Raw genomic sequence first — 13,345 nt, 5'->3', positions numbered from 1 at the left:
AATTCATTATAAATATTTTAAGAGTTTGACAAGTAGTTAAATAATTTCTTAAGCCAATTACTTATTCTTTTGTAGGGAGTGAACATAAGCTTTAGAATTAGATGGATCTTCTTGGGTTCAAAGTTTGTCTCTCTACTTTCTAATATTTTTTTCTACATTCTCATTGATTGCATAACCTTAAGCAAGTTGCTTCAGCCTTTGATTTGTGTTTTTTTCATATATACAGTGGGAATAATGATACCTACTTCAGAGGGTTAGTGTGTGAGGATTAAGCGAGACAGAATCTATGAAATAGCTGACATTACTGTTTTCAATAAATGGTATGCATTCTCTAGACACGAGCAATAATGAGAGAATGAATGTATCCTGTATAGTGAAATACTTGGGAGAGTCGTAGTATGCAACCAGTACATATTTATCTCTCTGTGCCACCCTCCTATCTTATTTTGCTCTTAAGGACATTAGAGGGAAACACGGCAGAGTGAGACAAAGAAGAAATAATGGGACCAGGTCAAACATCTGGATGGTTAGAATTCTTTATCAAACCAAGGTGGAGGTAAGGCTGTTAAATAGGAAAGTGATTTCTGAAATGAACTCTATAGGGTTCCATACTGCTGTATAATGATGCTGTATAATGATGATCACAGTGTAGTTTATCATTCAAGCAACAAAAGAAAAATAAGTGAAACTTCTGGAATGAGGAGTTGTGAGCAGAAGAAGTAAGCTCTCTACTTTTTAAAGGCAATCCCACTCTTAAATTGTCTTTCCTGGCAGAGAAGGCTGAGATTCCAGAGAAAATAGTAGGATGTGTCATGCATGGATAGTTAACCTTGACACGTCAAGTGTGAAGAATTATCACAAATAAGCATTTTTGTTTATTTGTGAAATAAACAAACGAGAGCTTGTAAAACTTCTAGAGGGAAGTTGGAGAACTGACCACAATGGATAATTTATTGGCATAAACAGCTGCTGCTGTGCAGAGCTGCTGAGTTTTCAATCACTCATGGCTTTCCCATAAAAAGGGCTTTGAAAACAGTCTGTAAATGTCAGATCAATGTTTTTGCTTTTCATACTCTGGAGACTGATTGAGTCCATAATAAATAATAATAATAACATTGAGCATTAACCATAATAAAACAATAGCAGCCACAGCTAGCATTAATTGAGCATAGTGACAGACACTGTGCTATATACTTTAAACAGTTTAATACAACTAATCCTCACTACAATCTTATTAAGCAGACACTGTTACAATAATTTCAGAGCTAATGTAACTGAAGTACAGCTAGATAAAATACAGCTAGAATGTGGTGGAGCTAGGTGGCATGGCTGCAGTCTATGCTCTTAACTACTTGCTTAATCTTTAAGCACACAAAAACACAGAGGCAACCCACACCATATAGAGACATTTGATATGGTTTCTATAAAACAAACAAACAAAAGAAAACTCTTCCAAGACTGGTACTGTGAAGAAAACCACCTTGATTGGTCAGGGCAAAAGACTCATTGGCCCAACTTCTGCATAAATAAATCACTTTTCTTTCGAGATATTTACTCTTGATAGCCACAACTCTGGACTTAGAGGGGTTCTGTGTCCCTGCTAATGCTCACATCCAAAGATAGAAAAGGGGTAATTTCCTTGATTCTCTGTAGCTCAGCTGGATCAAAGCTGAAGTATTCAAAATTATTTTATTGAAAATTTTACAAAACTAAAGAAATATCACCTCCTAGGAGGGCATCATACAGCTGGGCAATCTGGCTTATATTCAGCTTATGAATTTCCATAAACTTCCCGTTTTAGCTTACTCAGAGACAGTTTCTGTGTAGCAGATAACACTTTATGCTTCTATCCCCAGAGGGCCTGTTTAAGTCCATAAAGTCATTGAAACCTAGGACAAAGGTCTTCTCTTCAGTTTTCTAGTTTATTTGAGTAGTATTTTCTGTTTTTGTTTTTTGTTGAGTACTTGGATCCTAAAATATTACTCCTGAAAATAGCATCTTACTCATCCTTCACCCATATAAACCTCATCAAGATAAACTTCTTAGAATTGTTTGGTGCAGCAAGCTATGGTGTGATGTTCACATAGAAACGCACACACTTAGAGAGTAATCTCTTCATTGTTCTTGTCGTAGGAACTCAGGTCTGCCTAACTTATGGGAATTATTAGAGATGTTACGTGTAGGTAAGAATGAAACATTGAACATAATTAATTCATTTAGACTTTCAGAAAGTCCCCTGTGTAGAAACTTTGAGAATGTTCCACCTTAGAGACAATGTGAAAAGAATGAAGTCACAATAGCATTGTAAGAATGATTTATGTAAATGGAACAAAATAAGACATTCTCTGGTCAGGATGTATTCTGGGATAGCAGCATGTGCTCTGGGATTTGTTCTGAGAACAGTCTTCTAGATCTGAAAACAGGGTTCACAGTGATAGTTTCCAAGCTTCCAGATAATACTATGCATTTTCAGAAAGTGCAAAACTGAGCCAACAGGGAGATACTTCAGGACAATTTTAAGAGGCAATGGGCCTAGGAACTAGAGACAGTAGTTAGGCCAGAGAATGGGTGAGGCGAGTGAAAGGCAGTTTAAGTCCAAATCATCCTAGCACATTCTCCTTCAAATTTTGTGCAAAATAATAATGATAATAATAATAATAATAATACTGACAAGGTAAATTTTGTGCCTCTAGCTTTGGTAGAAACAATGTGCTGGAAGGTGGAAGACTGGATTGTTTCTCTTACTAGGCCTGGGGTCTATGAGCTGACAGATGTGCTCCCATCACACATGCATAAGAATGAGTCATTGAGAATGGAAGCAGGAAGGTCTGTCTTTTCCATTTTTTTTTTTTCTGATCAGCAACTTCTCTCCTTTCCTGAGTTGTGTGATAGATTCATGGGAAACAGCTAGAATAAACTGAGGAAAATTCAAAGAGGGATGTCCCAACAGAACAACATGGGGCATGGGATTGTTCAAGCAATTTACTCTACTCCTCAAACCCCATTACAATTAATTATGCATCAAATATACTGAATTTAACTTTAATTTCATTACTCTAATTTCAGCTTCTTCCCCCACTTTCATTCTGTTCTCCATGGAAACAGGCTGGTGACTCACTTATTAAGCACCCTTTTCTAGACTTAGACATTGTTATGTGCCCCAATAAGCTCAATTTTCCCTAAGCTACTCAGAGAAAAAGGTTGAAAGACTTTGTTTATGCATCAGCTATCTTCGTTACTAATGATTGTCCCATTTAATTTATTCTGGGAAAGGAAGGGAGGAATATGGTGATGTTAGGTCATAAGAAAACACTAGTTCAAGCCCAAAGGCGAATTATGGATTAGAAATTAGAAAACCAGTGGTCCAGTCTTGATTCTATTGCCAAACCTTTTTGTGTGATCTTGGTAAATTACTTCCCTTCCCTTCCCTGGGACTCAGTTTTTCAATCTATAGTATGAGAAAAAAACATTAGAGATAAACTAATGCAATTGCATTTCCATAACTTAATGATTTTGTGAAAAGTCTTAAGTTATAATGTGAGGAGTATAGGGAGAGAAAGGGAGATAGCAAGGCTTGGAGGTGTGGGATATGAGGAAGGAACAAATCTCTGTTCTTGATGTTCCAGACTCTGGATGAAAATCTGCCCTCTGTTACTTTGACATTTTATAAATTTTCTATTTATATAAATATTTTTGTCCACTCATTAGCACATTTCTGACATGTTTACAGGACATTTGAAAAGGGTCTGTTATTTCAGATCATTTTGTCTCTCTCTTTTGCCTAACCCAACCCAGAAGCAACTTGACTGTCCTGATAGCTTCAGAAGCAGAAACCAGAGGATGCAGAAGTTTTAAACTAAATCAGTCAAAGATAAAATACAAGGAAATTAAAACCTTTTATTATTATTATTATTATTATTATTATTATTATTATTATTATTAGCAAATATAGAATGAAGCAAAATCTTTTTTTTCTGCCATTTTCTAAGATCACCTCAGCTTCCAACCTAGGTGGCTGCATTAGCTGAGAAGAAGAACCTCAGATGAAGATATACATGTTCTCAGGACTCTTCCACATAACAGTTACTTTTAGTTTTAAGGGAAATTTACCACGTGGACAAGGGAGTTTCCAGGACAGGACATCCCTACCCTGAGCACAGTCTCAGCAAGAAAAACCAGTGAAGCTGTGGCTTTGTAAGCATAATTGTAGATAGTTCCTACCAGCTCTTTCCTCTGTCCCCGTTGGTGGGTAGAGCCTGGGGCCATCACAGCTTTGTTTGAAATCAAGTTTTTCCTCCAAAATGAATGACGGTTCCAAGCTCACAAACTTGAGCCCCAACATAACAGTGGAACTTTTGTCAAGTTGCTTCTTAGCATGAAGGACTACTGAGCAAAATAGGACCTTCCTGAGCAGATAGTATGAACAAATTAATGGGTCATATTCAAAGCCTGTATGCCATAACATGTCCAAAAGAAGCAGTGGAATGAAGTAGAATCAAATCCCTTCTAGTTTGTGTTGCTCAGAATAAAAACAGGACAACTCACAAAGATTTTTTGTCTGAGTCTAACAGTGGAGGTAGCATATGAGCTACTGATTTTTTCCAAATAAAATTAAACTGAGTCTTAAAAGCATAAGCATCCAGAAGATGAAAAGTGTAGTATGATCTCAAAAGGGAGTCTCCAAACTCTCTTTTACCCTAAAACTAAGCCCTAATGGAATCACTGGGACTTCTTCCATTTATAACTCAAGTCCCATGAGGATTCTGATTTTCAAGTAAAATAGTGGTTTTTTGAATAGCTTTACTTCTAAGGGACACACAAACATTGAACATTTCATAGTTTTAAAAAAACAATTGCTAATGAAAAGCACATGTCTAATATTTTTACTCCTTGAACTTGATTGTAATTTTTTAAAAATTTATTTATTGTTGAGTGTTACAGATATCCCCCATTTTCCCCCCTTTGTCCCCCTCCACCTGGATCCCACCTCTCCCCAGGCCTTCACCTGTCTGTTGTCTGTGTCCATGAGCTATGCATATATGCATATAAATTCTTTGATTAACCTCTTTCTTCCCTCCCTTCCACCTTCCCTCAGATCTATCAGTCTGCTCCATGCTTCCATGTCTATGGTCCTATTTTGTTTGTTAGTTATTTGTTCATTAGATTCCACATATAAGTGAGATCATGTGATATTTGTCTTTCTTTGACCGGTTTATTTTGCTTAGCATAATAATCTCCAGGTTTGTACTTTTTTATAGCAAAAAAATTTAGGTTGAGACCTGTGTTTTAAAGAAAAAAAAATAACTCATTTAAAGACATTTAGCCCGGCCAGGCGTGGCTCAGTGGTTGAGTTTCGACCTAGGATCCAAGCGATCGGGTTTTGATTCCCAGTCAAGGCATATGCCTGGGTTGTGGGTTCGATCAATGACTCTCTTATCATTTATGTTTCTATCTCTCTCTCTCCCTCTCCTTTCCTCTTTCTGAAATCAATAAAGATATATTAAAAAATAAATAAATAAAGACATTTAGCTGTTACCAGCTGATCATTTCTGCTCAGTTGACCTTTGGCCCCTACCATGCATGGTTTATATCTGAGTTGTAGCAATGCTAAAACAAACACAAGGAATCTGGAACTGAGATTTCCATACCCAAAGCCCCTCAGCTGTTTCTGGCAATTTTCCAAAGGCTTTGATGTATATGACTTTATTTCTGTCCCATTTGTCAGAAAAATTAATAGCATTGTGGTTTTCTGTTGGAGTTTTTTTTCCTTTAAAAAAAAATCCATTTTTGATTACAAGGTGCATGGAAGGCAAAAGGCCAATGACTGTGACTCCATGACTGTCTGCACATCTGTAAATACTTTGTATGACACCAGGTTCATCCTGTCCCCAAATGTTACCTTACATCCTAACAGCTGCAAAGTATAGTATCTGACCATGTGGGAAATTTAAACTTGTGTTTTCCAGCTTACTTGTAAATATTAAAACTGAACTAGCTGTTCCAACTATTGATTTCCTAAAACTCGCATGAGTACATCACAGGAATATTATACTGTACATTTCTTGGAGCCATTTACACTCTTTAAAACTCCTTTTTTAAACAGCAGTGACTAAGGCCTCTTCTGTTTTCTCAGACTTCTAAGGCCCAGAGTGCCCCCAAGTGTTCCTAGAATCCTAAGGGCCATGATGGAGAAAGGGCAGGCCATTCCAAGCATGAAGAATTAAAAGTCAATTTTATTGGGTTTAAACCAGGAGTCCACGAGTCTTGAGGACCTTTGTGTACCTGTCAATTTCCTTCTCCACATTCTTTTTGGCCTGTTTCTTAGCCTGATGAGCCACTTTTTCTTCTGTTAATGGATCATGGCCTTCTCCTTCCTCTTCTCCCCCAGAATGTCTGTGACTGCCTGTTATTTCTAGTCAACTTCATGAGCCAGGTGTCCTAGGTACGCAAACATCTGTGTAGGCTGTAGAGGCACAGCCTTGAGGGCTGCAGGAACCACCATTCACTTTTTCTTTTTACAGGACAGCTAGATCCCATCAAACACCTTGAGGAGTTCCAAGGTGGTCTGCCCTTGCTTGGTTTTGTGGGGCAGCATGCTTCACACAGTCCTCCAAAAGATGCTACTGAGGGCTTGGAAATGGTAAGGGTGGCAGGATTGATTGGTGTCTATCTCCTTGTAGAGTAAGGCCAGGAACTTCAACTTGTTTCTGTAGAAGTTGCCAGAAATGTTGATGCCCACAGTACCTGCTTGGCCACAATGACCTCCAGACAACCCAGGAAATGGCCTCAGCCATCTGGGAAATAGCCAAAAGTTTTTAAGACTCAAAAAATGCTCTGTGCTTCTTATATGCCTCAGATAGAGTTTTCTGGACAGCTTCTGACTTTTCTAGAAGCAAAATGCATGGAGGGTATTCCTAGAGAATTAAGGGCCAATGTACTAGAGTATAGAAAAGCTTTTGTTAATTGTCCCTTCTCAGTGTCCTAGAATCACCTGTTGCCAAGATCCTAAAGATCCTGATAGATCACCTAGTCAAACCCTCCTCTCCTTTCTCATAATGCTTTAATAATTGTAACCACAACATTGTCACCAAGAAGTCATTCAACTTCAGCTTGAGTGTCACTGGTGATAGAAAACTATTTCCCTACTTCCAAAGGCAGCTTGTTTCATCTTGGGGCATTTCTATTAGAAAGCTTACCCTTATACTAAATTTGCATCCACCTACACTCCTAATCCCATTGAAACTGCAACAAAGTTTGTCTGCTTACTCTTCCTAGTGACAGACATTGGAAGACATGATGACAAAAATAGCTATATTTTTAAGCTTGAATTTCTTCACCTGGTGTCCATAAAGTCATGGTTTCTAGGATACAAACCATATGAGAAAGCAATTTTTACTTGCATGAGTCACTGGAGATATCTTTATTAGTCTGGGGTGAAGAAAGAAGGCAGTGGCACATCCTCTGAAATACCAGATTTCAAACCCATAAATCCATATAGCCATATAGGGGAAGGGGAAGAAAGAGGAGAGAGGATAATAGAGACTCAAATGCAGCCAATGAAACCACCATAACTTCCTGCTAGGTTCACTGGTCAGGTCAATTTCAGTCACGCAGATGACAGAGCAACATTCTTGTGTCTCCTCTAAAAAATCTTTAAATATCAATGTCTTAGTCAGCTCAGGTTTCCATAACAAAATACCACAGACTGGAGCACTTAAACAATATGAATTTGTTATAGTTCTTGAGCCAGGGGAAGACCAAGATTAATGTGTTGGCCAATTTTGTTCCCTGGTGAAGGTTCTCTTTCTGGCTTGCAGATATCTGCCTGCTCATTGTTTCTGCACGTAGTGGAGAGGTAAAAAGCTCTGGTCTCTCTTCCTCTTATAACGACACTACTCCCATCATAAGGGTTTCACCCTCATGACCTCATATAAACTTCAAATTGCCTCTCAAAGGTCCCACCTCCAAATAGCACCATATTGGGTTTTAGGACCTCAACATATGAACTGTTGGGGAACACAAAAATTTAGTCCATAACAATAAAATATCTCATCTATCCCAATACTCAGTTATTTGTTAAATTAGACATTATTAACTTCAGAGAGGATAGCTCAAAGACACCTTCATGGCATGGAATTCAGGGCTTTGTCTTTACCTCTCAAGATTTCAGACATACATGAGGACTTTTGTCAAGAAGAATGACTTGACTTGGCATGAAGCAAAGATGTTTACCTTTCTGAGACCCTCTGACCTTTTGGTGCATGACTTTTTAATAGTTTTAAGGCCAGTAACCATAGCTATATTAAACTCATCTCCCAAAAGTTAGTCTCCAGGATCCCTATCAATATTTGCTGTCAACTGCATTACAGAAAAGGTGATCATTAATCATAACATCTTAAAAAATTTGTTAATGATTGTTGAGTGTTCAAAAAATATTCTGTAATAACCAAGAAGGAATTCTTGACCTGAAGTAGTTTTATAATCTAAAGAGTCAAGAGAAGCTAATGACAGAGACAAGATGGACAGTCATGAAAAAGACTCAGATACATTTATAAAAATACATCATGTGACAGCTTGCTCTAAACTCATGAAACACAGTAAATGAGTATTAATTGCTTTCTTGTTTTCCATGAGGTGTCCTCAAGCATCTTACAAACTAACTGATGAGTAAAGGGAAACATATAACTAATACCTCAAGGCATAATATATATAATTTAGAATAGTATTAGCCCAGTAAAAGGGAGAAGTCAGTTTGGGCAAGGGCAGCCGAAGACGCTTCAAAAACAAAAGAACACTGATTGATGAATAGGTGTTATTCCCAAAAACAGGGAGGTTGGGAACAGTATTTTAAGGGAAGAGGGTGGCATGAGCAAAAGTTGTACAGACTGGAATTAACCAATCAACATTCATTCATTCTACCAATATTTGTTGGGTGTCTCTGACATGATAAGCACTGTGCTAGATGTTAGGGCCATAATACTGACTAAAACTTGTGTGGTCCTTGTCCTCATAGAGTTTACATTGCAATGATGGAAAGAAAGATTAAACAAATGAACAAATAAATGAATAGACATTTTATACTTATCATAAGTGCATAAGAGAGAGAATAGTAAGGTAGAGTGGAGAAGCTTACTTTAGAGTGGCTAGTCAGAGGAGAACTGTCTAAGGAAATAAATTTTTACTTCGCACTGGAAGATTACCATAAGCCAATGTGATATATTCGTGGAGTGTATGGAACAATTGGGCATTTGAAAACAGAAGATTACTGGAGAAGCTAGATGATGTAGTTGGTGAGGAAGTGTGGGGCCTTAGAGGGGCTTACTTTGAATAAGTGAGGAAAGAATATAAACTTTATTTGGGAGTAGTGGGGAGTCATTGAGAGCTTTGGATAGTGGTTTTGATCAAAGTTATGGTTCAGGAGGATGAATGAGGTGGCCGGTGGAGATTTTTTGGTTTATGGTGAGAATGGAGAAGAGCAACCCAGTTAGGAAACCATTTAATTGTTCAAGCATGAAGTAATGACTGCCCACAATGGGATAGCTGCTTAGTGGAGACTGAGAGAAAAGGTGAGGAAAAGCTGTGGCAAAGGAACAATTGATAGGACTTGACAACTGATGGGAGGTGCGATGTGGAAGTTGAGGGGGAGAGAAGAATCAAAGATAATAGTGAGGTTTTTATTCTTGGTTATAGGAAAAAAGGTGTCTCCCACCACAAAAACATCTAAAGGAAGAGTTGGTCTGGGGGGGGCAATTATTCCATAGTCAGCAATCATTTACACATGCCTGAAGGGGCCTTATGCATCAAAAACTTGATGCTGGTGTTCAGGGATATGAAGGTTCACTACTGAGTGGATTAGATAACAGGCCGAGAATTTGAAAATGGTCAGCTCAGCTGTTTAGCCAGCCATATTTTTTCAGTCAAGAACATCATGCTGTGATTGATCAAGACGTAGACTTTATCGGATTTATTGAAGTTACATGGATTAATTAAATAGGTTTCAAGTGCACAATTCTGTAATGCAACACCTCTATATTATATTGTATGTTCAACACCCATGGTCTAGTCTCCTTCTATCACCATTTACCCTCCCTTAACCCTCTTCTACTTGTCCCACCCCCCAAAATATATTAAAAAAACAACACTGAACCTAGAGAGATGCAAGAGATATTAGATAAAAGGCATTAAGAAATTATTTGTTTTTATAAAAAACATTCTGTGAGCCCTAATAAAAATATCAGTATATTCAAAACAGAGGTAGACTTTATCAAGAAAAATATTGGTAGAGGAAACATTGAGCAATTCTTGGGATGCTTGAAACAAGTAACCACAAGAAATGATAATACGATGGCATGACAACTAGAATTTTTTTAATAATTTAATTCTAATTTCAAAGCTTTGACTGCAGGAATACTTTCTATCATTCCTGACCCCCAACAGACACTCCCTCCTCCCCAAAACCAATGGATTAAAACCTATAGGCCTGGATCAGGACCACTGGTTGCTCTTATCCAACAACTAATCTCCCCAGGCTATTTGTAGTCATTTCTATTTAAAGTGTGTGCAAATTTGTGTGTGTGCATGTGTGTGTGTGTTGTAATGTTCAGATGTGAAAACTGATGTATCTTTTGGGGGTAAGAACATTGGCATGGTAGTCAATTATTTCTTTACAATTTGTATCAATTCTATTTGCAAAAAGGATTAAAAGTGTTTCTGCATGCTATTTTTCAAGTCAGACTCTGGGTATTCAGAGATTCATTTTGACAAAACCATTTATTTTCTTTCTAAATCACATCTGTGGTAGACTATCCAGTGTTACTATCTTGCTTAGAGCTGTTGTACTACCTTTCTTTCTAGAGGAATTTTGTGTTTACATACTGTTTTCCTGAAGACTTCATGTTTAATTCAAACAAAGAGCATCTATAGTATAGATTCCAAAATAAGAACTTACTTGTGGAAAGGGAGCATGAAATGGCAAAAATTCAAACTCAAATCAATAGACCTGCTGTCTCAGTCTTGTTTCTGCTATTTATTGGGTATATGTTCTATTTTAATCTGTGAAATTAGGTTGATGATATTATTTGTTCAGGCTTGATTTTAAAGTTAACATGAGAGAATTTCTGTGAAGGTTTGTAAGTTGGGCAATAAATATGATAGTCTTCTATAATGGCAGACTCTCAGACTCTGTAATACTCTGGTGATAATATTGGAGTGGGGAACTGTTTAGCCTGATCACATTATATAAGTCAAAACACTTGCCTACATTCTTCATAATAAAAGACTTATATGAAATGATTTTAAAAGCTCTGCCCTCACTTACTTGGGGAATAATTCAGAACTGTATGTGGTTTAAAGTGGCCGCTGTCATTTTTGGCATTTAGAATGAAACCCAGAAAATGACACTGAAAACTTAAAGTAGTTGGGACTTTGCTACTGGACACTTGTCCTTGATGGAGTATGTTTTGTTTCTGCAACTTGGTCTTCAAGAAAAAGAACAAAGCATGTTGTTATATAACAGTTTCTCTGGCCTTGTCATATTCAGTGACATTTCTTCACCTTCACAGATGTGGCTGGATTCATGGAAGCAGAACACCTGGTCTCAGTAATTGAGGGCTATGATGCTCAGCTCAAATGCAAGGCAGCTGAATATATCTACCCTCAACTCACTTGGTTTAACCCCCTTGGACAGAAGATTTCTGTTATATACACAGAATGCTTAACAAATAACTTCTCTATCTCATTGACACTGGTGATTAAGAATGTGACCCATAAAGATAGAGGGCAGTACAAGTGCAAGGCTTGGACCCAGAAGAACATCACCAAGATGATGCAACATAATACTCAGCCCTTAATTAGAGGTAGAATTAGAGGGAATTCTCCATAACTTCTTAGCATTTGAGACAACTGCTGTGTGGGATGTGGAACCAAAATAGGGTTCTTCTGTGTTAGTTATAGGCTGGACCAGTCAATCTTTTGTTTCCTGAAGCCTCTTAGAAACATTTCAAGGAAAGGATCTCTAATGAATTGCATACTCTGTGTCAAATAGATGACAGAAAAATTTGGGAATGGAAATTTGGTCATTATAATACCAAAACTCTTCAGCAACCACTTTTATTGCTTGAGGTGGCTAAAGATGACCCTACTAAGTGTGAGGATTATGGAATAACTTGAACACAAAATGCAAACCATCACACACTTTACCCATACAGATTTTTATCCCCATCTACCTTCTTTTTTTCCTGCATATAGTAACATTTAATCATAGATTGCTTTGGGTAGTATGGACATTTTAATGATATTAATTCTTCCAATCTATGAGCATGGTATATTCTTCCACTTGTTTATATCTACCCAAAGCAATTTATAGATTCAATGTAATTCTTATTAGAATACCAACAGCATATTTCACAGATCTAGAACAAACATTTTGAAAATTTATATGGAACCAAAAAATACCCTGAATAGCTGCAGCCATCTTGCGAAAAAAGAACAGAGTGTGAGGGATCATTTTATCAGATATCAAATTGTTCTACAAAACTATTGTAATCAAAACAGCTTGGTATTGGTATAACATCAGACATATAGACCAATGGAAGAGAACAGAGTCCCCAGAAATATACCCAAGCCATTATGGTCAGTTAATGTTTGACAAAGGAGGCAAGAGCATACAATGGAGAAAAGGCAGTCTATTCAATAAATTGTGCTGGGAAAATTAGACAGCAAAAAAATGAAACTAGACAACCAACTTTCACCATACACAAAAATAAACCCAAAATGGATAAAAGACTTAAATATAAGTGGCGAAACTATGAGAATCCTGGAAGAAAACATAGGCATTAAAGTCACAGACATCTCACATAGTGGAGTTTTCACTGATATATCTCTTAGGGCAAGAGAAACAAAAGAAAATAAACATAATGAACTACATCAAATTAAAAAGCTTCTGCACAGCAAAAGAAAACAGCCTCAAAATACAAAGGAACACCACAGTCTGGGAAAACATATTTGGCAAGAATTTATCTGATAAGGGGTTAATTTCCAAAGTGTACAAAGAACTCATACAACTCAACAAGAGGAAGACGAGCAAGCCAATTAACAAATGGGCAAAGGACCTGAATAAACACTTCTCCAAAGATTACATACAGATGGCCAAGAGACATATGAGAAAATGCTCAAGGTCACTAATCATCAGAGAGATGCAAGTTAAAACCACAATGAGGTATCACTTTACACCTGTCAGAATGCCTACCATCAACAAATCAACAAAGGACATGTGCTGGCAAGGATGTGGAGAAAAAGGAACCCTAGTACACTGCTGGTGGGAATGCAGACTGGTGCAGCCTCCATG

General features: G+C 37.4%; 2 pseudogenes; one reads left to right on the top strand and one right to left on the bottom strand.

Moving 5' to 3' along the window:
• LOC148090484 (vascular endothelial growth factor receptor kdr-like) overlaps nucleotides 1–13,345 on the top strand; it is a 269,330-nt pseudogene that overhangs the window by 110,224 nt on the left and 145,761 nt on the right.
• Nucleotides 6,243–7,978, bottom strand: LOC107541025 (large ribosomal subunit protein uL13 pseudogene; annotated as a pseudogene).

This window comes from Miniopterus natalensis, chromosome X (assembly GCF_054644295.1).
Source record: "Miniopterus natalensis isolate mMinNat1 chromosome X, mMinNat1.hap1, whole genome shotgun sequence".
Taxonomy (NCBI): domain Eukaryota; kingdom Metazoa; phylum Chordata; class Mammalia; order Chiroptera; family Miniopteridae; genus Miniopterus; species Miniopterus natalensis.
Note: the sequence above shows the minus strand (reverse complement) of the source record. Positions and strands in the feature narration are given on the sequence as shown.